Source organism: Haemorhous mexicanus, chromosome Z (genome assembly GCF_027477595.1).
Source record: "Haemorhous mexicanus isolate bHaeMex1 chromosome Z, bHaeMex1.pri, whole genome shotgun sequence".
In the NCBI taxonomy this organism is placed as follows: Eukaryota; Metazoa; Chordata; class Aves; order Passeriformes; family Fringillidae; genus Haemorhous; species Haemorhous mexicanus.
The window spans coordinates 13,993,398-14,020,281 of record NC_082381.1 but is presented as its reverse complement, the minus strand read 5'-3'; positions in this window follow the sequence as shown (position 1 = coordinate 14,020,281).

Here is a 26,884-nt window from a genome sequence, read left to right as displayed (position 1 = left end):
AGAGTAACACTGCAATTGGTCATTGACTCAATAATGCAGGTGAGCTTCACACTGTAGAACATCTTTAGCACACTATAATAGAAAATTAATAGCGTTCAAATCAGCAGCAGGGTTACCCCAAGGATTACATAATAGCTTGGGTTAGAACAATCATCTAGCTCCAAGAAGTGTAAAATGTCATAAAACTAGAAAGATATAGAATAGCTCCAATATTAAGAATAATTTGTGTAGTATGACTTTTTTAAAACACATTAAACAACAAAGATCCGCATTATAAAAGTGTAGAGCTGAAAATATTGCCAGCAAACCGCATTGCAGTGGTGTCCATGGGAAATATGAAAATCATATATCACTGTACTGTTAATAATAAGACTAGAGAATCCAGTTTACTACTGTATTAGTACAGAATTCATGTTAGCTACCGTAACACTGTAATAAGAAGTGAAAAATAGCATGTCCACAAAAGCAAATGTAAAGTACCAATATAATAATAAAATAAAATAAAATAAAATAAAATAAAATAAAATAAAATAAAATAAAATAAAATAATAATAATAATAATAATAATAATAATAATAGTAATAATAATATTTTATCAGATTGCAGATAAAATAGCAAGTATTCCTTACAGAATGTATAGATTCTTTTATGTATAGTACTTTGGAAGATGGTATATCAAGGGATTACTTATATTTAGTAATTTAGTAATTTATATTTAGTAAGTTAAGTGCATGAAAAATTGCATGAGGCTCATTTACAGCAGAAGAGTATGGTAGCAATCTAACAGCATTAGGGACTAATAAGCACCTGGAGACAAAAAGAGCATTCTCAGAAACGTAAAGCAACATCAGACAACTTCTCCACTGCACAGCACAAAAACCTATCTCCCTGAAAGAAACAATACACTGCATAACATGTAATATAATATCAATTATTTATTTAACCACCTCTCAGTAGCAGGGATCACTTTGCACAGCTAAGGGCCCAGAGACAAAATTGAGATAGATATTATTTCTCAATCTGTGTAGCACTTGAGGATAGGTAGACACTATAGACAGTATTCCTAAGCATTAAAATCTAAGGTTCTGCCACTGACAAAAATTAAAATGGAAAATGCTTTCCACAATATTTTGAAAAAAATTAAGCATGAAATCCTCAGACTCCCCAAAGTTACTGGATTAATTAGTTCATTAACTAAATAAAATAGTGACTTTAGCTTTTCTCATTCTAATGCTGAACAACAAAATATACTCACTACATTATATTGACTGTCCCATTTCCAGCTAGAAATCCTATATTTCCAGTTTATCTCTCTTCATAGGTCCCTGTTGCTCCAAATTTAAATGGAACTTGACACACATATCATAATCATTATAAGATCGAGTTCAGACTTACCCATGGGCTGCTGCCATCCCATACATCGCCATAGAAAAAAGCAGCTTGTGGCATTCCCTGCAGGCTACTTGTCGCACTTTTCAGAGTAGTAATGTCCTCACCCAGCTTGGCACCAGCTGTAGGAATAAAAGATTGGAGTGAAGAATAAAATCCTCTGCTGCTCCGGTGGCTTCCCTGTGGCTCTTTTTCATAGTGACTTGTGCCATGCACAAAATGGCACCTCTCTTTAAAGGCGGAGAGGTCCAGGCTTTATATACCAGGCATGAGAATGCGAGTATACCACAAAACACCAGTTCCTTATCATGCGCTTGTTAGCTTGTCCAATCTATGGCAATCACTTTGGTCCCAGGGGTTGAAAGACACAAGGCGCAGGGAAAAAGCAAAGCAAAAGCTGAAGAAAGATCAATACTGCGCCGTGAAACAAGAAATGTAGGCTATTTACTTTTCATTGATCTGATGATGCAGGAGAAACACCTCAGACTGGCATTAAATTGAGGGAATATATCTTCTGTGTTTTTTCACCTCAAGGTCAAGAAAGAGTAAAAAAGAAATTAGAACAAACAGAAACTAATCACAGGAGTAAAATAAAACTATTAAACCACATTACAAAACCACAAGGAAACATAACTAAGTATCAGGCTGAATAAGGTTCACAATAAAATAAACACTGCTAGCTCTTATTGGTTTCAACTTGCACCTGAACTGAATGCGAGAAAAGTGACTGTATGAAGCAGGTTAAAACAAATCAAAGTATAATCTTAGTGCAGAGGCCTGTTCAAAAAGTACACAGAATTATAGAATTAGAAAAATCTATGTGACTCACATCAAAGACAGACATATGTGTTCACTTGCACTAACTTATTTAAGCAAAGTTTTAGCTTTTTTGGTGTTAAAAGGAAGGGAAGGGCATGTTTAGGCTACTTGATTATCTTAATCTTAAAAGATTTGTAGAGTACATATCTTTGTATAGAAATGTTAATCATTGTGATATGAATTTGGAGGTTTGTAGTGGAAAAATAAAAAGATTACAACTGGATAGTTCAATAGGCAATCACTAATGTAGATAGCACACTACAGACCATCAAATGTTGCTTTAAGAGACCAAAGCAAAAAAGCCCAAATATCTGGAATTTAAACTGGTAAACAATTTTTTAATTGTCATTCAAGGTTTATTTATATGTTTGGTTAAAAAATTCCCCAAATAAAATCCTTATCAGTGCTTCTTAATCTGGCAAAATGGACACCACCTCAAAAAAAAAAAATTACTTCATTTTCATAAGAAAATGTGAGCACTATATCAACACATGGAGGTGAGAAATAAGTATGCTAAGGAACCGCCTCCTTCATAACTAGGAGGAGTGCAGGGGGAATTCTTCTGAAGGAGGGCAAATAACAGTTTAGTGTTCTCCACAAAAAAGGAAGGAAACAATGATGTGATCTCACATAAAAAATGCTGAAAAAAATAAAGGCGTCAGAGAAAATTAAGACATTGTCTTCTATCTTGATTTCTTATTCATATAGAGAATAGGTATAGACCTTCTAGACAAGATAGAAAATGACATCTTAAGAAGGATATGCAGAATTCAGACTGTCTCTTTGACATTAAGGATTTGATTTACTGAAAAAAAAGTTCATTCTCAGTGGTTCATTGGTGAATTCACAGTTCAAATATAAAGCCTTTTAGTGCTAAAGAACATAACCATACTCTTACAATGGAAAAAACAAACATAATTTGGTTAAATATGGCATTCAGAGCTAGAGTCAAATGACAAAGTAGGAAAATAAGAGGAGCAAAGTGTGTTATATATTGCAATTATTTATTATTTTCAGTGTAAAGGATTTATAATTTTGTCAATAGCCATTATTTAAAAAATATTTTTCCATAGGGAAGATGAAAAGTATTGCCATGAATCACACCTTTAGATTAGAAGTTAGGGAGAGACTGATTGATGATAGTTTCCCTTGGTAGTGAAAACTAGGGGTTTTAACATCTATTTAACGTTAGTAGAGATACTTTAAATTAAAGGTTATCAGTGGGGGTTTGAAGAAGAAGGAATGCTCAGCATGGGACTCATTTTCAAACACATTTTCTTTCTACTTGTTTTCTTACTCTGTTTTATTGTTAAATTCAGTTTTTGGCATGAATATCTTCTGTCATCATAGCATTTTTTAGGAGAGATTCAGTTTTAAGATCTAACACCTCAAAACAACACTCAATACTGTTTCCACTGGCTCAGGGAGGTGTTTACCTTGATGGAGATTTGCACGTCAGAGTAACCAACTTTTCTGCGATTAGACATGCATTTTGATGGAGAAATCCACCCATGTCTCTTTTTATGATACTTCCCAGAGATTTCCTTCTAATTAGGAGACACCACAAAGGGAATTTCTGTTCTTATAACAGATTGAAAATCTGTTCATGTCCAACAGTGTCTGCTGGTCTAATGACATATCCTGTCTTTGTTAAACTCACTTGTGGAGAAAGCTCAGTTCTCGAGCTGAATCTGTTTGCAACAACTGCTTCAAGTTAATTTTCTAGAAGTATTTAAATCTACTGTTTTCCTCAAAACTTCCTTTCTTTTTATTTTCCTTCTAGTCTTTTGACAATAAACAAAAAACCCAAATCCATCAAAGTTTACACAACACAGCATTCTCCATGAGAAATCTTGCCAGAACAACGAACACAGCCTGCCAAAACAAGACAGCCATTAAAGCAGACACAAAGGTCCCACACTGAGACATATGTTAGAAAATGCAAACTATGTCAGTGAAACCATGTGCAAGCACCAGAACTTACTGATACAGATAAAGGGCAGAAATTGGATTTTCTAATAAGCATTTGCCTCAAAGCAATCACTCCTTGTCTTGGTCTTCTAGACAAACCTTTAATCAAACATGCAGAATATCTTTAGTTAAACAGATGAGACTTGAAATTCATAATTCTGATAAACACTGAAAAACAGGAACAGAATGCCAGGTTTTAATGGGGTTTAAATCTGTCTATATCACACCTGCCTTCTGCTCATCTTTCATGTCCTCTTCATCCTGTTATTTCTGTTCTTCAAGTGTTCACTTCTTCTCACACTTCCCTTTCATATCCCTGTCATACCACAGGTAAAATTACCCAATTTTTGCAAAGTGCTTTATTAATGTATTAAAACTAAATAAAAACAAATGGTTCTTTATTCCTGCTTCATTTGAAGTTTGTTTAGATTTGTACCAATACCAATAAAGGGTTCCGTACCTGCTTTTTTTTTTGTGTTTGTTCCCATCAACAAGGGATTCAATTTATATGAAGCCATTATTGCCTTGAGATTACCAAAAGGCTTGTTTCCATCAGACTGTTTGCATTCTGACTCGAAAGATTTTTCAGTAAAATGCACTGTTAAATTTCATGAACAAAAAAAAATGTATTGCTATATAAAAATAAATGAATAGATATATATTATATAGATATAATATATATATTCATATAATAGATATATATTCATATATTATATAGATATAATATATATATTCATATAATATATATATTCATATATATCTGTATGAACATATAAATATTCATTACAGTCCAGAGACCTTTGTATCAAGTATTTTCCTAGGTTTTTAAAAAATATTTACTCTGAAAAACTACTCTTAAATAACTATGTTTGCAGTACCACTTTAATATTTCTTGGGAAAAAACCTAAAAAAATAAATAATGTATTTGCAGCTATTGGAACAAAAAAATCCTCTTAGATTCTTTAAGAAAATATCACTATTGTGATATTGTTTAATTGTTTAATAGATATTTCTGTTCAAACAAAACTATATTAATGTCTAAAACAATTCGATGAAAATAAAAGTTTAATCAGCTCTAAAACAGTTTTCTTGAAGATAAAATGTAAATCTAGACAGTTAAAGAATAATGGCTATTGATATATAGCCTACTCATGAATTCTTGAAGGCCGTAATATTTCCAAACCAAAGGAAACATCTGAATTATTCCAGCTAAAAACAAGCAAAGAAGAAACATATATATGCAGTTTGTCACATTTTATAATATGATGGATATGAGCACAATTATCTTCTATATATAAAAAAAACAGTACGAATGTGTCAAAACATTTACACAACTTGCAGGTTAATAACGTACATTATGAAAATGAACATTCTATAGTAGATAATACAGTCTACCATGTGGAAACAGGGATAAAGATAGCTTTTCTTTAGCAGATGAGACTAAGTGACATTAGAATTACTGGAAATGGACATTTTAGGTCTGATCCAGTTGTTATGAAACTGTTGTAAAAACTTTTTTTGGTTGCACAGGGCTCTGAACTCTTGTTTTCACTTACTGTAATTTTTGCTCCTCAGTTTAAAATTTATGTCAAGAAGAGATTTGTGTCTTAAGCTGAATTCAGTGCAGATTCTTAAGGATTCAGTTCAGATTCTTTGTGACTTGTTTCATTTTTTGTGACTTCTCTCATTGCTTTTTCATTTTAACCTTTGAAATGTTGACAATAACTGAAAAAGTCAGAAGACAACACATTCAGAACAAAAATGTCATACTGCAAATATATTTGCAACAGTGTTATATGTAGTTCTTGAGTAGCAGTGCAATAATAATAATGCAGTTTTTTCCAACACAAAAAATTCGTTTTCTAAAATAATTTTGACAAAATATTCAAATCCTTTACATGTGAAACAAAAAAATTAAGATTTTTTTTCACGGGAAACTCTGCCTTTATTTCAGATTATAACAGACTAGATATTTCTTAAATAATTTATGTATGTATAAATGTATGTATGTATGTGTGAATGTATGTGTGTGTTTACATATGTGTGTGTGCATGTGTGTGTCTTTATAAAATAGTTGGAATTTTTATTTTTCAAGGGGAGATATTTAGCCTGGTACCTGCTTACATGATGTGCATATCCACACAGGGAAGTAGAGCCACATATCTCTTCCGCATTATTTATTTCTCTTTCTTTACGCATAAACAAGTCTAGGAACATTTCTGTTAATGACATGATACTGCTTTTCTATGTTATTCAGGATCTTAGACAAATTTAATATTTTTATGAAAGTCAAATACAAATAACAATGGAATACATATAAGGATAACATAATAGGAAAAGCTGAAAATAATAAAAATCTGAAAAGCTGCAAGTCTGCATCTCTTCAGATCACAGAGTTTGCTTCTAGTACCTCCAGTGAATAGTGACCACCACACTGAAAGGACTGAAATCTATATGTCTCTCCTGGCCATACAGAAAATTGTTACAGAAAAATCCCATTCTTCTATGATTCCTATTCGTAAATGCAATGTGGGAAATGGCCACAAAAATCTGCGAAAGAAAAGCTTCAGGATGTGGGTCTAAAGCAGATTGAGTCCATAGGTTCCTGTGATAAGAGCACCCCAATGTTTGTCCCAACTACGGATACAGAGGGAATCTCTCCCTGCTAGGCTGACGACTGACCCATCTGAATTGGCAACAGCAAGCTTTTAGCAATCCTCAAGTTCATGAAAGTGAGGGCAACTTTTCTCTTTTATTTTCAAATGCATGTACTTGTGAATATAGTAGTCCATGATTCCTACAATAAGTAAAAAAATCAAAAAACCTTATCTGTTATTTGATAATAAAATCTCATAAATACAAAGGGCACACTGTTGAAGCCAACTGATGAATGTAAAGAGACTCAGTTGGTGATGGCCAATATCATTGGACCCTTCATTATGACTCTAGCAAACACCACAGGTCCTTTTTGAGTAGTGAAAGGTCCAGAAGACAAGGAAAAGGTGAAAGGAAGAAAATGGGGAAAAGAGGAGACCTCTCTCCTGCCATCCTCCTTGCTTCTTTGCTTCTTCATTTGTCAGTATTTAGACTACCTTGACTCACAAGTGCAGAAATTCCCAACATGGGCCTTGAAGACATCTCTGGTAAACTATGAGCTTTCTGATTCTGTCTATCCATCATCCAAGCAATGAAACCTAATATTTGTTTAAGGATGGTTGGAAGTGAATCTCTCCCAAACTTCTTTCTCTTCACTGCAAGTGGGAACTACATGGCCACTCAGCTCTTCATTCCAGTGGATGAATAGGCAGTGAGTGGCATTCAGTGTGGCTCAGAGTGTCACAGAGCAGGGGCATGTCATGGCATTATGGGAGTGCTGGTACTTAATTCTTCCTGACTGTTAGTTACTCTTCAGATATGTGATGCCGTGATGATGCTGACTACTATCAGGTTTGAGAGAGGTTAAAATTGGCAAAATTAACTGAGTTTGAATTTTTGGTATTCACTATCTTTCATGTCTGAAAGACCAGAGCTTGAGCTAAATAAGACATCTCAATGATGTTCTTTCTGATACTAAAGTTTCAAGAAAACTGTACCATTTATAATGTGGAACCTCTAATACAGATAGATTCATGTAGCTCTTCCAGAAAAGTCACTTATTACTGTTTCTGGGCACAAATTGAGTCAGATAAAGACTTAGTCAAGGCTTTAGGATGACAAGAAGCAGGACTATTGGAAGGCCGAAAATCAGAAAATGCTCCAGATAAGTTTTTACACATGTTTCAAGATCAAATCACAGTAATTAATTTTGCTTTAATTCTGCTTCTTACACTATCCTTTGCAGTGCAGTTACCACTTTGGCAGTAAATATTATACAAGGAAAATGGAGACTAGACTGAACTGCATAAGACTTAGGGATTTTGTGTATCCTACCAGAGTGCAGATCACACTCTGCTCTAATTCTTTCAAAACTGCTGGATTTCCCTACATAACATAGATACAGATTTTAGAAGCATTTTGAAAAGAGGTAAAGGTATAAAGACCTGCAAACTATCCAGATAGGCAGCAGAAACAATGCAGACAGGCAGATTCATACCTAGAATCAGAGGTGATTTGTGCACATTCAGTGACAAATAAGAGGTCCTCAAGATGACAAATAAGTGCTTCCTGATTTTGGTTCTTAAAAAAACAATCAAAATGACAAAAAAAAAATTTATTTTAAGTGGAACTCATACAAATGTAGAAGGAGAAAATATTTCTTTCTCACTTGAAAGGGAAGAAGTAGTACTTGTATTTGAAGGCTATGAAGAATTAATTTTCCCTTTAAAAAGAGAATGCAGAAAGACAGTATTTTGTCTTCATATGTGATAAGATATGAAAGCAACACATATTACTCAGTGATATATAAATGAGTAAAAAAAGCTCCTTGAGACTTCATAAATAACTTCAGAGTATCAGGTTGGACTTGACTTGTCTGAAATAGGAGAACTTGAAACTTGTGGTATAGTTGGCTTGACAGCACATTAATGGCTCTTTAAAGATCTTCTTTGGAGTGTTAAATTAAGCTGTATGTCTGCAAGGAAATAGTGACTACAAAGTCACATATGAAGACCAGTTTTAGAAGTGATGGGCAATTTCTCACTTTACACCAATTGAGTGTCATATATGGTTGATGAAGTAAACTACACATTTCCTTGTCTTAGCATAACAGAAGATCTGGACTCCTTCACAAGCATCCTCTGACTGACACAGGTGGGATGGCAATTCAACCTGTGAAGCAGTCAAGTGCTGAGAGGAATAGCCAGTGAGGAAAAACAGAGTTAGGAAAGCTGCAGGATGAAGTGTATAGAAGTTTCAATTTTGCATTCAAACTTTGGAATGTTTATCAAAATATAATCTGAGGTTTCTGCTCTTCTGTGATAAATTAACGCATATCTGCTCTTGCAGAGAGCAGTCTATTTCTAATATAATACATTAGATAATAATGTGGACAAGAGTTGCAGTGAATTAGATACCTAATTTCCACTCTCATCTGAGTTCTGTGTGATTTTATTATTTTATTTTCTAAGAGATTAGCTCACTGTCTTAGCTTTCATAGTCTTATTTTCTGCAAAGTTTCAGGATGCCTCAAGTTAAAGATGTAAACAAATTAGTATTTACACAACTTTTTTCCCTGGAATTATAATGAAAGTAGAATCACACTTATAAATTTTTCTATAATATACGAAATAGCAAAATTCTGGTTTTGAGGAACTAATACACTTATTCTGTCCTTAAAGAATATGTAATCCATATCTGAACATTGTTTTTTAAATAATATATGGTGGAAACATCTAGAATTTAGGGAAGGCATAGTGATTTGGAGCAGAAGAATAGAAGCCTTTTTTAGTCAATGTTGATTGGGTCATAAGGTTCTTGAATTTACTACATGCTAATTCTGTGGACATGAATGGCCAGTGCAGAAAAATTCAGAGGAGTAATTCACATCACCTTTGAATATCTAAAGTTTGAACATCCATACAGAAACCAAAAGAAAACATTGAAGTTATTTCACAGCTTAGTCAGTCAAACTCACTCTTTGTATGAATCAGAGAAATCTGTTTTAAATGAACTGTAAAGCCCACCAGAATCATTGAGACTAGAAGAATCTGATATATGCCATAAATTGATCAACTCTTTTGTTGCCTGGAATATCAAACAATGCAACCTAAGCATAAGAGTATAACATCTAATCTGATGAAGCAAGACTGTCAGAATATTTTGAGCAACTAATGAAAACAGCACATGCTGTAATGCTATAATGACAATTACAACTTAGAAGACACTTCAGGATAAACCCCTCTTTTAAGGTTCAGTGGGCAACAGGGAAGACATTTGGAACTGAAAATTTTCATGTTTGTTCAAAACTGAAGACATTCTGTATCTAATTATTTTCTCTTATAAAGTAGCTTGAATACATGTGGTACAAGCACTCCTTCACTGAAGAGAGTCTTGGAAACTTTTAAACTCATTAGGATGCTTGAGAAGGACAGAAGTATTTATGACAGTGACAGAAAAATTTGTAGATTTAAAGGGAAAAAAAATCAAAAGGCTTCTGAGTTTTCATTGTGAAAACCAAAACATAAAAATATATAAAGCTTTCATCTTCATACAAAAATGAGCTGTGATTCATCTTAACAGACTAAGCAAGACAAAAGGGTCTAGACTCACCACCCTCCTATGCTGACATCCCATTACCCAGTGCAGCAAAAAAACCTTAAAATCAGACAGCTTAAAAATCAATCATTGAAAGAAACTGATTGTGGCTTATTGGAGAAAGCAATTGTCTTGGCCTGGGAGAAGTTTCATTCTTAGAACATAAATTCAGACTCATCAACTTCCACTGCTCACAGGAATAATAGTGATATCAATTTAAATCCTGAGTGAATTTGAAATTTAGGGATAGATATTTAAACATTTCTTTATAGGTGAATTAGATCACAGGAAGAATGAAAGACCAATGGACAACATAAGATCTGTAGTACCAGCATGCACAAAACAAATATTTTCTGCTGCATATGTAATGTTTCTCAGTGCAATTAGAAATAAGAAAAGTAGCATGCTTTCAACAATACATGTTGAAAGAACATTCCAAAACCTAAATTGAGACAGACAGTGATGTTCTTTCTTTTTCTTTTTTAAATACACAGCCAGCCTTAATCTCCCTAACATTAATTTAATTTTATTATGCCAGATCATATTACATGTATATGTTATTACATATAGTATATGTAGTAACATATACTATATCACTGCTCTAAAACTTTTTTCTTACAAAAAGACAAATTTCAATGCATTATTTTCATTTTTATGACCTATCTCTATAATCCAGCTGCTTTTTAAAAAAATTGCTACATAAATTAATTTTAATTTATTTTACATATGTGAATATAATGAAAATTATACATATCATCAAAGAAATGGTAAAAAAGTTTTATACTGTCAGGAAAAAGAATAGTTCCAACATCCTCAATTATTTTGTGATTACCAGTATTTCATTTTCTTTTAAAAGCCTCCCCATCATTATGTCATGATTTAAGACTTTTTATGAATTAAATATATATTTCCGGACAATTACTAGGTTCATTGCTAATCTAAGCCCATCAGCCTGCAGGTCTTCTATCATTTTCATTCAAGGAACCAGATTCAGTAATGAAAGGCATTGCACGGTTGGACAGTTAGCAAACAGGGCATATTCAGCACGCTAATTTAGATAGTGCATATTCTTTTCTCACTGGGGGAAAAAGGCTGAAATAGCCAATCACTAGATTCAAGGACACTATTGACCTCCTCAGTTAGTAAGTTTGCGAAAACCAGAGTAGTGTCAGGAACAGTAATCATGTTTGAGATCTTTTATTGATGTTTAAACAGATGCAATATTTGAATCTGGAAGTATTTTACAAGCATTTATGAGTTACACTACATTTAGGAGTTTCTTTACTTTTTCCATTTGCTTTGATGTTAAACAAAGGAGAAAATAATCAAAATACCTCAGTGACAAAAGATATATACAGACCAATTAACTTGCCCAAGCTCTTTCACAGCAGCAGTCATCTCAATAATTTCCTAGACTTTTCTCCAAACCATGTAATAACCTGTCTTTTCTGGCAACAACAAAAAAAAATAATTTTTTGCTGGTAATTGGTGGAATGAATACAAGTTGTACAAGAGGTAACCACTGCTGACTTAAGGAATTGCATATAGATTAATTTTATGTTATGCCTCAGTTACTCCACAAATTAGAAAATAACATAGACATAATTTTGCTAAGAAAAGAATGCTCACAGTGATTATAAGTTATGTTACAGAAGTTCTCCTGTTGGAAAAGATTGTCTAATTCAGACTAGACTTGGAGCCAATAGTTATCAATATCTTTGCAACCTCTTTCTGAATAAAAGACACTAAAGGATTGGCCCTTCCCTAACAGTATTCTCTTCAAATTATTCCTTACTTGTGATGTAGCTGATCAAGTCATTATTTAGTGGACATTTTCTTTCTTTAAAGTCTCTAATATTGGTTTGTGGTTTTTCTCTAATCTTTTCAAGCAAACACAGAATATAGCAAAATATATATTTCTTCATTTTTGTCTCAGTGAGTCAGAATAGTAATTCCTTATTTAGACAGCTTTTTTTTATTTTCCCCCTTCAGAAATAAAAAATCTGAAGTGAGGATTACATTATATAAAACTCTCCTAGATTACCAAAATCAGCAGCAAAATTTTTTATTAATTTATCTCAAAAATGGTATCAGCATCAAGTTAATGACACATTATGAGTATTATACAGTAATGAGCAAAACAGAAGACTTCTCTTGGGAAATCTTTGCTCTATTCATTCAAAAGAGAAAGGCAGCAGTAATGGGAAGACGAGCAAGCAGCATATTCCCCACATGAACAAATGCAGGTAGTCACTCCAGTCACATTCCTGTTGGGTAGATGCAAACCAGGTTTTGAGAGACACCACATAGCCTGGTTCCCTCTTTAACCAATTACTCCTCTCTGAAATGTGGGGAAGCCCAAAACATGCAGTGGAGACATACCTCAGCCTGAGTTATCCAATGTTAGCAAGTCACTGAGAGAATCAAGCACAGAGCACACATGCCTTGAGTCTTGACCCCATCTTCTTCTTAGGGAACCATATTTCACCAGTCTTCCCAGATGTCACTCTTTATGCATTTAGGAAGGAAAAAAATAAATTTGAAGTACAAAATCAAAAAAGAGATTTATCAGAAAAAATTCTATAAAATAAGTACAGAGTCCTAGGATTGTAATGAGTCATAAGCCATCTTATTTCCTTGAACACATCTTCTGGCTGGCATGTTGCCTGGAAAGTGTTTTCTTACAGACCTCTTGCAAACAAAAAGTTGTATAAGAAAAGAGGATCCAGTAAAACCGCTTTGTTTGTCTGCTTACTGTCCACTCAAAGACAGGTTCTTATAAATAACAAAGAGCTGTATACTTAGCTAAAGCTGTGCCTTTCCCATCAAGATAATGATAGACGGCTTTAAAACTTGCCCAGCACTGGACTGAGATGAATGGCCTGTTTGGCTTCTTACTCAGCAGTACTGTCTTTGGGGTTGGTTTGTTGTTTTTTTTTGGGGGAGGCAGTTTTTTTCCCTCGGTTTTTCACTACATACTTTACACATGCAGAAGAGAGATTAGTGTTTTTTGGGAAATGGAAATTGTTAATGCGCATCCATCATCAGAGAGCAGGGTGAACAGAGATAAACATTACAGAGAACACATTTCATTTTTCATCAAATTAAAAAAAAGTATCCATTTTTCAATAGAGGACTAAAAATATCTTGCATTTGCAGCTACTCCTACTTGTATATCAACACAATTCATAAGTCTTAATTCATTAGACTAATGTGTTTATAAGGCAGCGGAAATGTCAAAGCATTGCTAGATTTAGTATAAACTTAAATTCCATTACCTGGCAGGCATTAATTGCTTATGGAGCGTGGGGATTCTTCCCAAGGGTCTTATATGTTTCCTTTTGTCATTTTGCTAACTATTCTGTCTAGACGAACTTAAAGCCCTTAATCCACCATAGGGATCAATAAACTGCACAATAATTCAGTCCTAATAATTAGCTTTCACTTAAACACAAATGGTCGTTTCTTTGTGAACTGCAGTACAAAATGATAATGCAATAATTAAAAAGACAGATGAAAGAGTGACTTAATAGGAAAGAGGCCTTACTGTTCAATTAGAGACATTACCATTCAACCTTTTTATTACTGCCACAACCTTTCAATTTTTAAAAAAATAATACTTCAAGCTATGCTCATTTAACACATGACAGTACCACTATTATATGCACAGTCTTATGATATGAGTCTTGCACTACAAGACTGATGCAAGCCAGTTGTCTTGCTGAAACCATTAAAATGATGAGCATTTGCTGCTAAGGTCTACAAGTTATATATAAATCACAGCACTTCAGTTGCCAAACAGGAAACTTTCTTTTTTAATAAAGCTATTCCATCCCCAGGAATATGAGGAGTATTGTGCAGCCCTTTGCAACAATCTTAACATGTTACTCTAAAAAATATGCTAAGATATATTTGAAAATAAATTTGATGACCTTTTACTCTTTTTACAATACCAGTTTCCTGATAAATCACAGGGTGCTAAATTCCTTTTATTTGCTGATACAGCAATTTAGCTATAATAAGTCCAAAAAGGTACAAAACTTCATTAACCTTTTAATACAGCTTCACAGATGTAGGATGATAGATATATTTGAAACCTTATGATCAAAGCAATGGCCTATTAGCAAGATCTTTCACTTTACCTTTGCCTTTTCTTGCTTTCATTTTAATTTCTACTATATCTTAATACATAGATGCAACCAGAATTTTATGCAATCTCGCTGACAGATGGAGAATCCACAAGCAATTTCTGTTCAAGTCAGCTTCCACAAATGCTAGTGTCATTTTTCCTTGCTCAGGCATGTCTTTGCTCTTCATAAGAGAATATGTTTCTATTTCTGTTAGTACTGTACTCTTTATATGATAGAGATCCAATGTTTGATGAAGTACAGTGGCAGCCCAAAACACATTGACTGCCCGTAGAGCACTTACTTTATGTGCATGCTAATCTATCTCTCAATAAAACCTCAAAAGTGATTGCTAAATAAGAGAAGGAAAAATGTGATTCTATATTGGAGACTTGGGACCCAACTGTACATAATCTCAACTGCAGAACTTCAGATGCATAAAATTTGGATTCAAAAGACTCTTTAAGGATGGTGCTTGTCCTCTGTTTGAGGTGAAGGATGGAGATAAAGAAACTGAATAACATAGAGCAATTAGGTACATAAAGAAAGAGGAAGAGTTTAACTTTAGTCTTGGAACTAGTAGATGGTTGACTAATAATAAATGAAAAGGATTGTTGCTCTTCTCAACGTCTTGCAGATATTTTATTGCTAACTGATCTGTTGATAATATTACAAGTTATAATATTTATAATCATTCATGTATAATATCATAATAAATATTACTATATTTATAACATAATTTATTGCAAATTGCCAACAATTTCTGTACCAAGCTAGAAAATTACTGAAGTTACTTATTTAGATGCTGCTGATCACAATACTAGGTTTAAAGTACTGTAAGGTAATTAAAATTCAGTGAATTCTCTGGAACATAATTGGGAATATATTCAACACAGCTTTTTCAGACATCAAAATTAACTTAAGAGTAAAAATTGTTTAAGTTTTGATCAATCTTTCCTTAGGCACTGTATAGGATTTTTGGGTTGGAACAAAACGACCAATATAGCCATGACTGTTGTGTTTGCCACTAATGTCCCAAACTCCCTGTCCAATAGACACATGCAGCAGATGGCTGACGTAAAAGACCTGAAGACAAGTAAATTCTATCACTGCTTTGAGCAGAGAAGGGTTCTGTACTTTCATCTTCCATATGTCATCACTAACATGCTGCATGAGTTTTTTGTTTTAACTCTTTTCCTTTGAAATATCAATCCACAGTTCTCCAAAGGAGTTCAAAGTTGGTGCTCCCTCTTTTGCAAAATGCAAGCTAGATTGAATGAAAATCATGTGGTATAAGAAAGATTCTACTTACACAGCAATAGGAAAAAACTAGTTGTCTTATGTTTTGTGCACGGTTTCTACAGCTTGAATATTGAAGAGCACGAAGTCTCATGAGACCATAGTTTGAAACAAGTTTCCTCTCAAATCACCTTCCAGTTTTTCTGCCTAGACACTCAAAACATGACCAGAAACAAATTTTGTGCCACTGCTACTCCCTACCCCCAGTCCCAGCTCTACCAGTTATTTTCCCTAACCTCCTAGGCAAAAAAGATAAAACACATTCCAGGGGCTCCAAAGCAGGGGTCTAAGGCTTCTATCCTATCTTGGTTCTTCCTGGGAGCCAAGGCTGAAAATGGTTCTTCAAGACACATTTTAATAAGCAGAGTTTAATTCCTACCTAGAGGAGGGCTAAACTGGGGGGGAATTGCTTCACCAATCTCTACAACTGGGGATTCTTGTCAGATATGCTAATTTGCAACATCTATAAAAATTATGTATGCATTATGCTGTGTGTGCATCTTCAGTGTTTTCCATCCGGTGAATCATGTACCTAAGGATCCTTATAAAGGTAACCCCTTTTTATCACCCTAATAGTGTCTGGATCATGATTTTAGGACCAGGAAAAAAGGCATCACTAGAAGCTGTTAGCAGCTCATGGTTTCTCCCTCTGATATCTCCACAACTCCCTGTTCTGCAGCCCTAAAGTAGCATACTTCAAAGTGAGCTTCTGACTGTAACTTATTGCTTGCATACAGAAAAGTGATTTCTGTCAATAATTCATGGTAGGAGAAACAAGATTCCTGAACTAAAAAAAACTCAAAACGCCAAATCCAGAAAAAACATAGCGTTCATCATGATCTACCAAAGTAGAAGATGATGAAGCACTTATTCAAGATATACCTTGAACTGAATGTGATAGCTTTTGGTGCAATTTATCCAAAAGATAATTGGTTTAGCTGTTAACTTCCTTTTCTTTTTTTTGTGGCGGGGTGGGGGTGGGGGCGTGGGGAGAGCTGGGGGGGCAGGGGGGGTGGCTGAAGGGTCGGGTGAGAGATGGGGAGGTGAGGGGGTGGGAAGCAGAGAAAAGCAGTACTAGCCATCAAGCTTCAATTCAGCAAGGTTTAAGAACATTTTTCAAGTTAGATACACATTTCTCCAGCAGAATGAATAGTCCAGGGAATACCCATGTCTAAAAGGCTCTTAATGTGGAGTGAGAAACAGAAAACCACTAAAACTAAACTTCATTCTAAGTGTAAGCAGCCGAAGAGTCATCAGAAAATGCAGCCACATATTTTCAGGTGTTGATCATAAACTGAGAAAATACTCAATGCATAAGGTACTCCATTATTCCAAGGTTTGTAATAAGAAGCAATGCTTATTGGGGAGAATGATATTGTAAGGGGTGGAAGACTAAGAGAACTAACATTCCAAGTTATTAATTTTTGCAGTGTGTCAGCTGCCTAAATAAGACAGGGAGTTAAGGATATTACTTCTTTCTAAAAATGTTGCTCCTTTTTCCTCCAGAGATTATCACAGCTAAAAAAGGGTTGCTATGACTTTTTTCATTTAAACCAAAGTATTAATTTTAACAAACTCTTCTGATTGACAAATTGCTATGAATTGCTATTGAATTGCTTCTTTTTAAGAGTTCTGTAACATGCTCAGTTGTACGCATGAAGAATAATGTACAATAAGGACATATTTTGAATCTATATTCTCTAGCCAGAGAGACAGAATGTATAGACTGGTGTTGGTAACATGCTATTTTCTAAACCCCTTAGTTTGAAATATCTGGAGTGTTAGGAGGAGTCGTTTCCTTGGATATTAATATAAAATATCAAGCATGAAATATGCACATTAAGAACAGTATTATCTATATAACACTGCTATTCCCTTATATGATGCGTTATATTATATGATGTATGCAAATACCATGAAAGTATGATGAACATTCACAGACCACTGAGAAGTCTGTATAAGTCTGGAAAGCCATATATAATTAATCAAACTATGGTCTCAGTTTTGAAATTAAACAGGCTCACACATTCTGCTGCTGGATATCTCTCAACTTGATATGTCTTGAAACTTCAACAGGCAACATCTAATAACACAAGGTGCTGTAGCTCACTGGCTCCAGATAGTTATCAATATCTAATAAATGCCAAGGACCTGTTCCATCTGGTTGATGGAAAAGGCAATCAAGGTTTAATGAGTGCAAAGAATCACACTGTAGTCCATTGCTTGCTATGTAACTGGAGGTTAAAAATGTAAAATTTAACTCCGGCACTAAAATTGTTAAAGGTACAGCGTACCTTTATATTATCATCATTCCGTCATACCAACATTACCATCATTCCATCATTCACAACCCTCTGCTGCTTCCACAGCAGAATGTTCTATGTGAAAAGCAGTAAGCTTAGCATCAGTTTTCAAAATTGAGATGCTTTATACGGAAACTGAGATAATGACGTATATATAGAGATTTTCTCCTCTGTTTTTTCAAAATGTGTGCACCTTGTCTGAACCCCTAACTTGATAAAACGATTACTTTCTGACAGCATTTAGATGCTGTTGGTACACAGCTTAATGAGGAAATGCTTGCTATGGCAAGCAGTTTAATGAGGAAGTTATGGCATTGGTATTTTATCAGGCTTATGTTAGGCTTATGTATTAAAAAGACAGTAATTTTTAAAAGGTCATGTAGATAACTTATGGTCATATAAAACAACATAATCAATCTTAGTATTTAATAAATCATCAGATTAGTTTTAATAAATTATCAGTATTTAATAAATCATCACATTCGAGATAACTGTCAAGGAAAAAAATAGAAAATAAAGAATTCTTTGAAGTACTATTTAATTGGATAAAGAAATTCATATTATCTAAAAAGTAGATTTTCAAATAAAAATTTAAAATATTGTGATACCAATATAGGAATTGAAATAATGAAAACCAGAGAGTCAGCAGTATACAGAATTATTCTTGACTGCCCACACAGAAGTTTAAACATTACAACATCTTTTCAGTGGTTCAAAAACAAGTGATATTTATCTCTCCAACTTTAAAATACACACTTTTTGGTAACAAATTAAGTTTTATGAGTCTTTCCTTAGGACTTCAAGTCATTCAGTGCACCTTGCTCACAGTGAACTCCATGCCCAATTTATCAAAACAGGATGACAACCCTACGTTTGAAAGTATTTTAAATAAGAAACATTATAGTTACTGTATTACCACACTAACATTAAAATACTGTACTTATCTGGCTCATGCCTGTACTGTATGCATCAATAGAAGTTCTCTTACAGAGAAAATAATTTTGAAGCAATAATTTATAACCAGATACATCTATTTTAAAAAGGAAGAATTCTCTTTTTCTGGTGTATGTCTCTTGATCAATACAAAGAGTTTGACTTCTGGTGAGGTCAATACTTTAACCTTGTACACATAGTTATTTTCCATTCCTTCCTGACAAGAAAAACATGATTTGGATTATATACAATGATTCCAGACCCAAGCATCTTCTTCTCTCTTACCTGCCCAGGTATATCTACCCAAAGAGAAAAGGATAATATAAAAAAAAAAAAATTATATAAATTATGTGGTTGACAGTGTGTGTATGGATTCAAATTTTATTTTGAGTTCTGTATAGAGTTTTATTAAATTTACCATGGCCTGAAAATGGGGAGACAAAGTAAAAGAAAGGGGATAGAAAACATGCGATAGATTATGTGAGAGAAATATACTTACAAATGAATAAGCATTGCCATTGAACTTTTCCATTTTATTCCAAGGACATTTTGAAAGCATTTTGCATTTCACTGCCAGATCATGTTTGACTTCAAGCCATTTATATATCTGAATGCAAAATGTTATCCTAAAGTCATCTAAGAGGTAATGGGTGTTTCCAGCTTTTACACTAAACTGAGGAGATGCAAGAGCTCTAACAATCCTAGTCATTGACATTTACAACTATAGGGTTTGTTTTTAATACAGGGCAGTGAGCAAAGTACTTAAGGCATCAGAAGATGGTTTATAGCACACACTAAAGGTGAATCACTTTTTTAGTAGATTTATTAGCTAGAGAACCTGCAATCTCAAGAGGAAGTTTAGCCAGATTTAACCCAAGTAGTGCTGACTCTTATAGTAATTTCCTTTGAAATTCTCAGTAGATCTCGGGCATCTAAAATGTCCAATTCAGGGATGTTGCTTTTTTCCCCAGCTGGTTTCTGCTACCTTGGGTAATGGCAGAGTACTCATTAACAAACTAATTGATTTTTATTAATTATCTGTGGTGTAATCTTTTTTACTGATTTTTCCCCTAGTATCTAAGCTTATTAACTGCAAATATACAGTCAGTATATAATTAGTCCTGAAGTAAAGTGAACTCAATGATACTCATTGATTTTAAAATCAAGTACACTAATATATATAAAATATATATATAAACCCCTATGTTTTAAAGTATTTTTTCCAATATAAAAAGAAATTACTAAGAATGATGAAATTTCAAAACTGAACATATGAATTTAAGAAACCCCCTGTGTAAACTGACCTATTAATGCATAATTCCCACTCCCATATTTGATGCACCGATTTTGAATGAAACAGTTCTGAATGGCACAGAGTAATAAATGCTACTAGTGTTATAATTAAATATAGTTACAACTATTTTTTCAGGATTTTCTTCTGAATATATTTAGTATATTACTTATTAATTGGACATTAAGTGCTTTAAAAATACAGAACCTGGCTATTTATAGTTTTCTTACAAGTAAATTGTCAGCATCCTCTGCTCGAGCCAGGAGAGACATTTTAGAATATCTATCTGACCTTTACGAAACTAATTTTAGTCAGAACATCCAAGTATTATTAATTCTCATAAAAGCAAAAAGCCACTCATCTAGGCTAGCTTTCATATAATGCCTGATAAAAGACAGTGTCAGAGACCAATTAACAATTCCACATTGCAGCAGATTCCTTTTGGCTTCATGGCTGTCAGACTTTAACTGTTACATAAAACACCAGAAATTATAAAACCTCTGGTTGTTGCAGCTTCCATTCCTCCTTCATCCACAAATAAGGCACTCATTAGGAAGAGGATTTTAGTCTTGCTGCACATTTCTTCATTGTGAACCAGGCAGTAGTTTAAAAAGTTGTTGACAGCAAATGAGGTGATTATGAATAATTTCAAGCTGCTGTGAAGGACCCACTACATACACACTACAACAAGTAAAATAGATCCCAGTAATTATTTCAAGCAACTAATTCTGACTAATGTTATGATCACATTCACCCCTCATGAGTTCATGCCATACTTGAACCTTTTATTTATTTGAATAGGTATCTCAAAAGTATTACAATCTCTTATTAATAGATTGTTTTAAATATTAAGTTTTATATTTGATTTTCCATAAATACAGTACTTAGTCAGATGTCACATATTGTTTTTATTAATTGACCTAAAAAAGCTCTGACAGAACATGGATGGAAATTTGGTTTCAGTTTACAAGCACGTTCACAAACATGCACCCCAAAAGAAGGTTTGTATAAACACAGGCAACAGTAAACACTCTTAAATTGGAGCACAGAATAAGAACATAATGGGAGAGGCACCAAACTGATTAAAATATTAGAATGATTATTTAAAAAAAAATCTCCCAAAGTCTTAAAAATACTGTACACTAATTGTGTCACATGTTCTAGCTGTTGCTGGCTGCCAAATTACTAATGTTACAATTAGGGTAGAAGTAAAAAAAAATCAAAAAAGCAACATGATATTCTAAGTTAAAAATAACAATAACAATAATTTATGTCAGATGTTCCCAATGAAACCAGATTTGTCTATATGGACAGATTATCTGCAACATGAGTTATGAAAAGTTCTGATCCATTATCTGATTGCGAGTGAGGTTTAGCTGATTAGAAGTGGCTAGACTGATATTCAGTGTTTAATCCCTAACTGTTAATAACCTTTCTGAAAATCACTGATTCCTCTGGTGTTTTTCATAAACCATCTTTTTTTTTTCATGTTGTGGTTCTGGAAAGAAGCAGTTAATATTTAGGAAAAAAAAAAAAAAAGGTGCAGTAAGGCCAGTAGCCAGTAAGAATGAGACATAAACACAGTTATAGGAGAATATTCTAATTGCACAACAACCTGCATCCATAAAGATAACAGATCTATGGTGCGCAGGTGTACAGGTGTTAGGAAAGAAAGAGTACAATTCTGACCAACCCTTATATTTTTATGCAACAATACTTAAAATGACATCTAAGTTTATTATGCCCAGAAGAAATTATTAGAAAAGTCAGGTTTCCCAGACTAGACTAGTGATAATCTCAAAGCCACATTGTTATTATCATTTTGCTCCCATTTTATGTGTACCAGATAGATCAATACTGTCCATTTCTGCACCTCCAAGAACAAATAAAAATCAGATAACTGTGCAACACGGTTGTATGAAAAGAACTGGTACTATTATTTTAGTCTTATTTATATAACCAAACTCATAGGGCAACACATCAAACAGCATCATAATCGCTATCATGATTCCTGGGGCATATTTCAAAGTATCAGTTGTAAAAAATTGAGAAGAATTTTCAGCTAAACTTGCTATTGTATCATTTGAGTATGATACAGCTTGATGCAATTACTGTGTTTTCTGAAAATGACTTCTGCTAAATTAAGGAGAACATCTGGAAGATTAAATATTTCATATATTGATGGAAATTGTAAATGTCAGTTCTCCACTCCCCATGTAAAAGCATGTTCAAATATGCTTCCTAAAGCAAAACTAAACTAAACTAAAATAGTTATTACAAATGATGAAGAGCACTCTTTGAATCATCCTTGAGCAAAAGTGATTGCAACAGTTCTAAACACCCATTTTTGCCATAGTTACATTATTTTTATTCCTAAAGCCACAAATAATGCTGGTTCCACTTTGTCAACTTTTAAGTAAAACCGAAAATATCAACCACAAAAATATGCAACTCATTAGGCCAAAGTCTTTGTTTACTATTAGGCAGATAGATGAATAGGCATGTGGCAAGAAAAACGCACCCAAATGTCAATACACAAATCCCAGCTACATCTAGAAATAAGGTAATAATACCTCATACACATTGTGTAGCACAAGCTTTCCTAGTAGTTTCACTCAGCTGTTTTTAATACTCAAAGCAAATTCCCCATATCTTGAGTATTCAGCAGAAATTTCTCTTAACAGTTGAAATGGAGAAAATTACCTTCCTCCTGCTATACACACTGAGACTTTGGTTATATAAAAAATTTGTATTCCTGTATGCTTCTACATGGAGGGCTCTATACATTCTTTCTGCTTCTCTGAGAAAGAAAGGTGAAGTCTTTATTTCATCCATGCTGACTACACCAAGGGATATAACAGGATTTAATATAACATGATGCAAAAGTATGAACTCAACATTTAAGTAATAGAAAGTTGAAGAAAATCACCATCTTCAGCAGTATTATCTAAACACTTTCCAATGTGGCTCTCCAGGTTCATATACATTTTGGCTATTGGAAATAAATCTGACGATCATCTCTATTTTGATGGCATGGTATGTAAGCAAAATGAGGTCTAAGACACATTTTCATAAAAGAGGAAATTATACAAAAACTGTAAGGGAATGCTAAAGATGTCAAAGGAGGAAGCCTAGTCAAAGCGCTAATACCTATATCTTCTCCCATAGCATGAGCACGAGCACAAATTTTATGAGATGACCCTGACCTGCCACTTTCTTTTGCAAATTACTATTGCCTTAATTATTTGCATCCATGAACTCAAATGAAAATACTTAAGGATATATCAATATGCTCATAAATCATCTGCAGGCAATAAGTAATCCAACACAGATAATTAGAGAATTTACGGAAGGTTTACTCCTTCTGTTTATCTGCTTATGACATTTGCAGTACAGCCCTAACAGCAGGATAATTACTAGATTTATTCATCAAACAAAATCACGCCTTCTGGGAATGCACAGGGACTCTGGTTTTAGGGCTAATAAAGACATTTTTCACCAAAACTCAAGTACTAATTTGCTCAATAACTAGCTGCAATAAGCTTTTATGGAAGCACTCAAAGAAAAGGCTTGGCACCAGAGGGCAAATAATTAAAGGTGCAGTATCCCATACAAAAGCCTCTGAACAATTCCCTGACCATATTAAAATTTAATTGTTGAATGTTAATTGAAAAAAAATGAGTCATTACTGTTCTCTCTGTTTCAGTAATTATTCTTCTCATATAAAAATATATATCTATATGTATACAACAAAAGAAAACTTCTAAGAGTTAAAGAAAAAAAATCATTAATTTCCTGTAACACCTGGAAATAAACTTATTTTAAATATATTTTTTAGTAAAATAGGTGAAAGTATTTTAAATATTTGTGGAAGAATATGGATGCAGACTAGTGCACAATATGAGTACCAAGCTAAATATCTACTTCTTTTATGTCACTACAGGCAAAAAATTTCCAAAAAAAAAAAAAAAAAGGAAAGCACAAACCCCATACTATTTGATCAAGGTGACAAAGATGGTATCATTCTTACATCTGGAAAAATTTAAAGAAGTTTTGTAATCTAGCCCAGCCTTTCCCTTAATATTTTTCTCACAATTTCTTTTAGTTTTGTCCCTTTTCCGAATTTCTATTCTCAAACCAGAAATCTAGAAGTCCTTGAAGCATACAAATTAACAACAACTCTATCTCATTTCCTCAGAAACTAAGAATACAGCTTTTACAGTACTGACCGGGCAAAGGATATGCATATCCTCCATGCATACTGGTCTCAAAATTTGGCTATTTGGGACAGGATGGGTGTTCTCTGAGTCTCTAAGCTTTTACTGTACCAGAATGCAGCACAGCCCTAGGCCAACTGTCTGCTGCAGAGAAATGATGAACTACACAAAATGCAGACTTTTAAACTAGTATTTAATTGTTTAATATCATGGCTCTTGGTAGAGCATTGTTGCTTGAAAAATAAATTGGGTAATTCAATTAAATGGCTACAGAAGATATATCATATCGGCTGTAGAAAGGCACTAACCCCAGCTTGAACTTGACGTCCCACATTGCTTCACTTATTTGACAAATGGATTATTGAAAATAATTGAAACACATGGCTGCCAGCGTAGGTCAATAATACTTTTTTGCCATTCAGGCTCTTAACAGCTTCCATTTTTTCTTGCACTGTGCCATTCAGGGCAAAGATTGCATTTTCCTGGTAAATCATGCAAACATTATTACTAAAATGGGACTAAATGCAATGAAAATGGACTACATAAAAGTAATGGCACTTAAATAAAAGAAAGACCATCTAGGGCAACCATTTAATGTTCGATTTAAATACTATATGATATTGCTTCCATTATAAATTTGTATTATAGATGTAAGAAGGCAAGCTCACCAACTATACACATTCTACCATTTGTTTAGCTAAGCTAAACTAAGCTATAAGAGAGACTACTGAGGGAAGGCTTACATATTAACCAGTGGGGAATATTGACATATTTTATTTGGTTTGCATTGAACAGTCTGCACACAAAAGTCTAGTACATCATAGATGCAGAAGAGATGTGATTTTTAATTTCTTTTAGGATTGATATGTAACTTCTTGTAGTGAACATCAAACCTGTCAGGAGGGAGATGTCTTTTAAGTGTTTGGAAAAGGTTTTGGAATCACAGATGTAAGAAGTCTTAATCAAAAATCTGAATCCTGTAGAAAAGAAAATCACCTTTATTTGCACTGGTAAAGTTACAGTTTCTTGGCAGAATGATTTACACTCAATAAGTCATAGAGGAAGGATATCAAACCCAAATATTAGAGAACTGTAGCACAGAGACCGTTGGCATTTCCCCTTAGTATTTCCTTCATATCATCCAATTTTTTCAGTGCTTACTAGTCTCAGATTTGGTAAATCACTCCAGCAAAAACTACAGATGTTTATGGAGAGGTGCCTAGAGGTTTTCCTAATGTCAATTACAAATAAATTAACAACCCCAAACCAACAGAACAGCAAATATCAGGAAAACAAACAAACAAACAAAAAGCAACTGGTAAACATCCTTTGTGTACCAGACTTCATCTTCATTCTCACACTTTGACCAAATTTTTCATTTCTCCATAGGTATAAGCTAATGGCTCTTTCTTTCAAATCCCATTTAAGAGAAATTAAGTTTTAGCAGCCTTTTTACAGTAACCCTTTCACTCATACTTAGGAATTAATACCAAGATTTCAATATACTAATTCAATTATGTGGTGTTATGGGTAATATTATTAGCTTAGATCTACTAGAAAAAAAACCTTAAACCATCTTTCTCAACTGCATTTCTTCCATCATAGCAGCAGAATTTTGTGTATCTTACCTACTTTATCATCATTTTTCTTCATAGATGTAAAGACGCATTTCTACATTTAAAAATGTTCCAGCTGCTGAAAAAATTTCTGTGCAACTTCAAAAACAATTAAAAATTACATGCTACTATAGCTAGCATATGTGTTCCAATCTATGTGCAGAAATAAAAAAAAACAGAGTTTAAAAACATGGAAAGCAGAATATTACGAAATATTTAAAGGAAGAATCACCAGAAGTTATTTTTGAAATATTTTCAAAATGCTATTAACAAATTGTCACCCTAATGCACCTAAATGTAATATGAACTCCTTGAATTCTTGCCTTAATAGCTTGGCTTTATGTTTTGTGGGGTGCTTAGGACAGCAGCTTTATCATTTTATGTAACATTTACTGCAGTGCATTAAATAATCTCCTGGGGAGTGCTTCCAAGAACAACCTTGAAACCTCCAAAATTGAGCTTTGCCAGCAGCTTTCCCACCTTGGGCATCACTGTTCAAATGTCTACTTTGATATTGTTTTAGCACGCACTGCCTAGTACATTTGCCCAGCTGAGGTTCAGAAGATAAACAATATTTCTTTCCTTTCTAAAAACAAATTGAATTATCCGTGCCTTGAAGAAAGCACTTTTTATTAAACATATATCTTCCCAAGCTCCTCTCCCACTTATTCAACATATGCCATCACTGTTCTGAGATAAATCTAAATCAACAGAAAATGCAAAATAG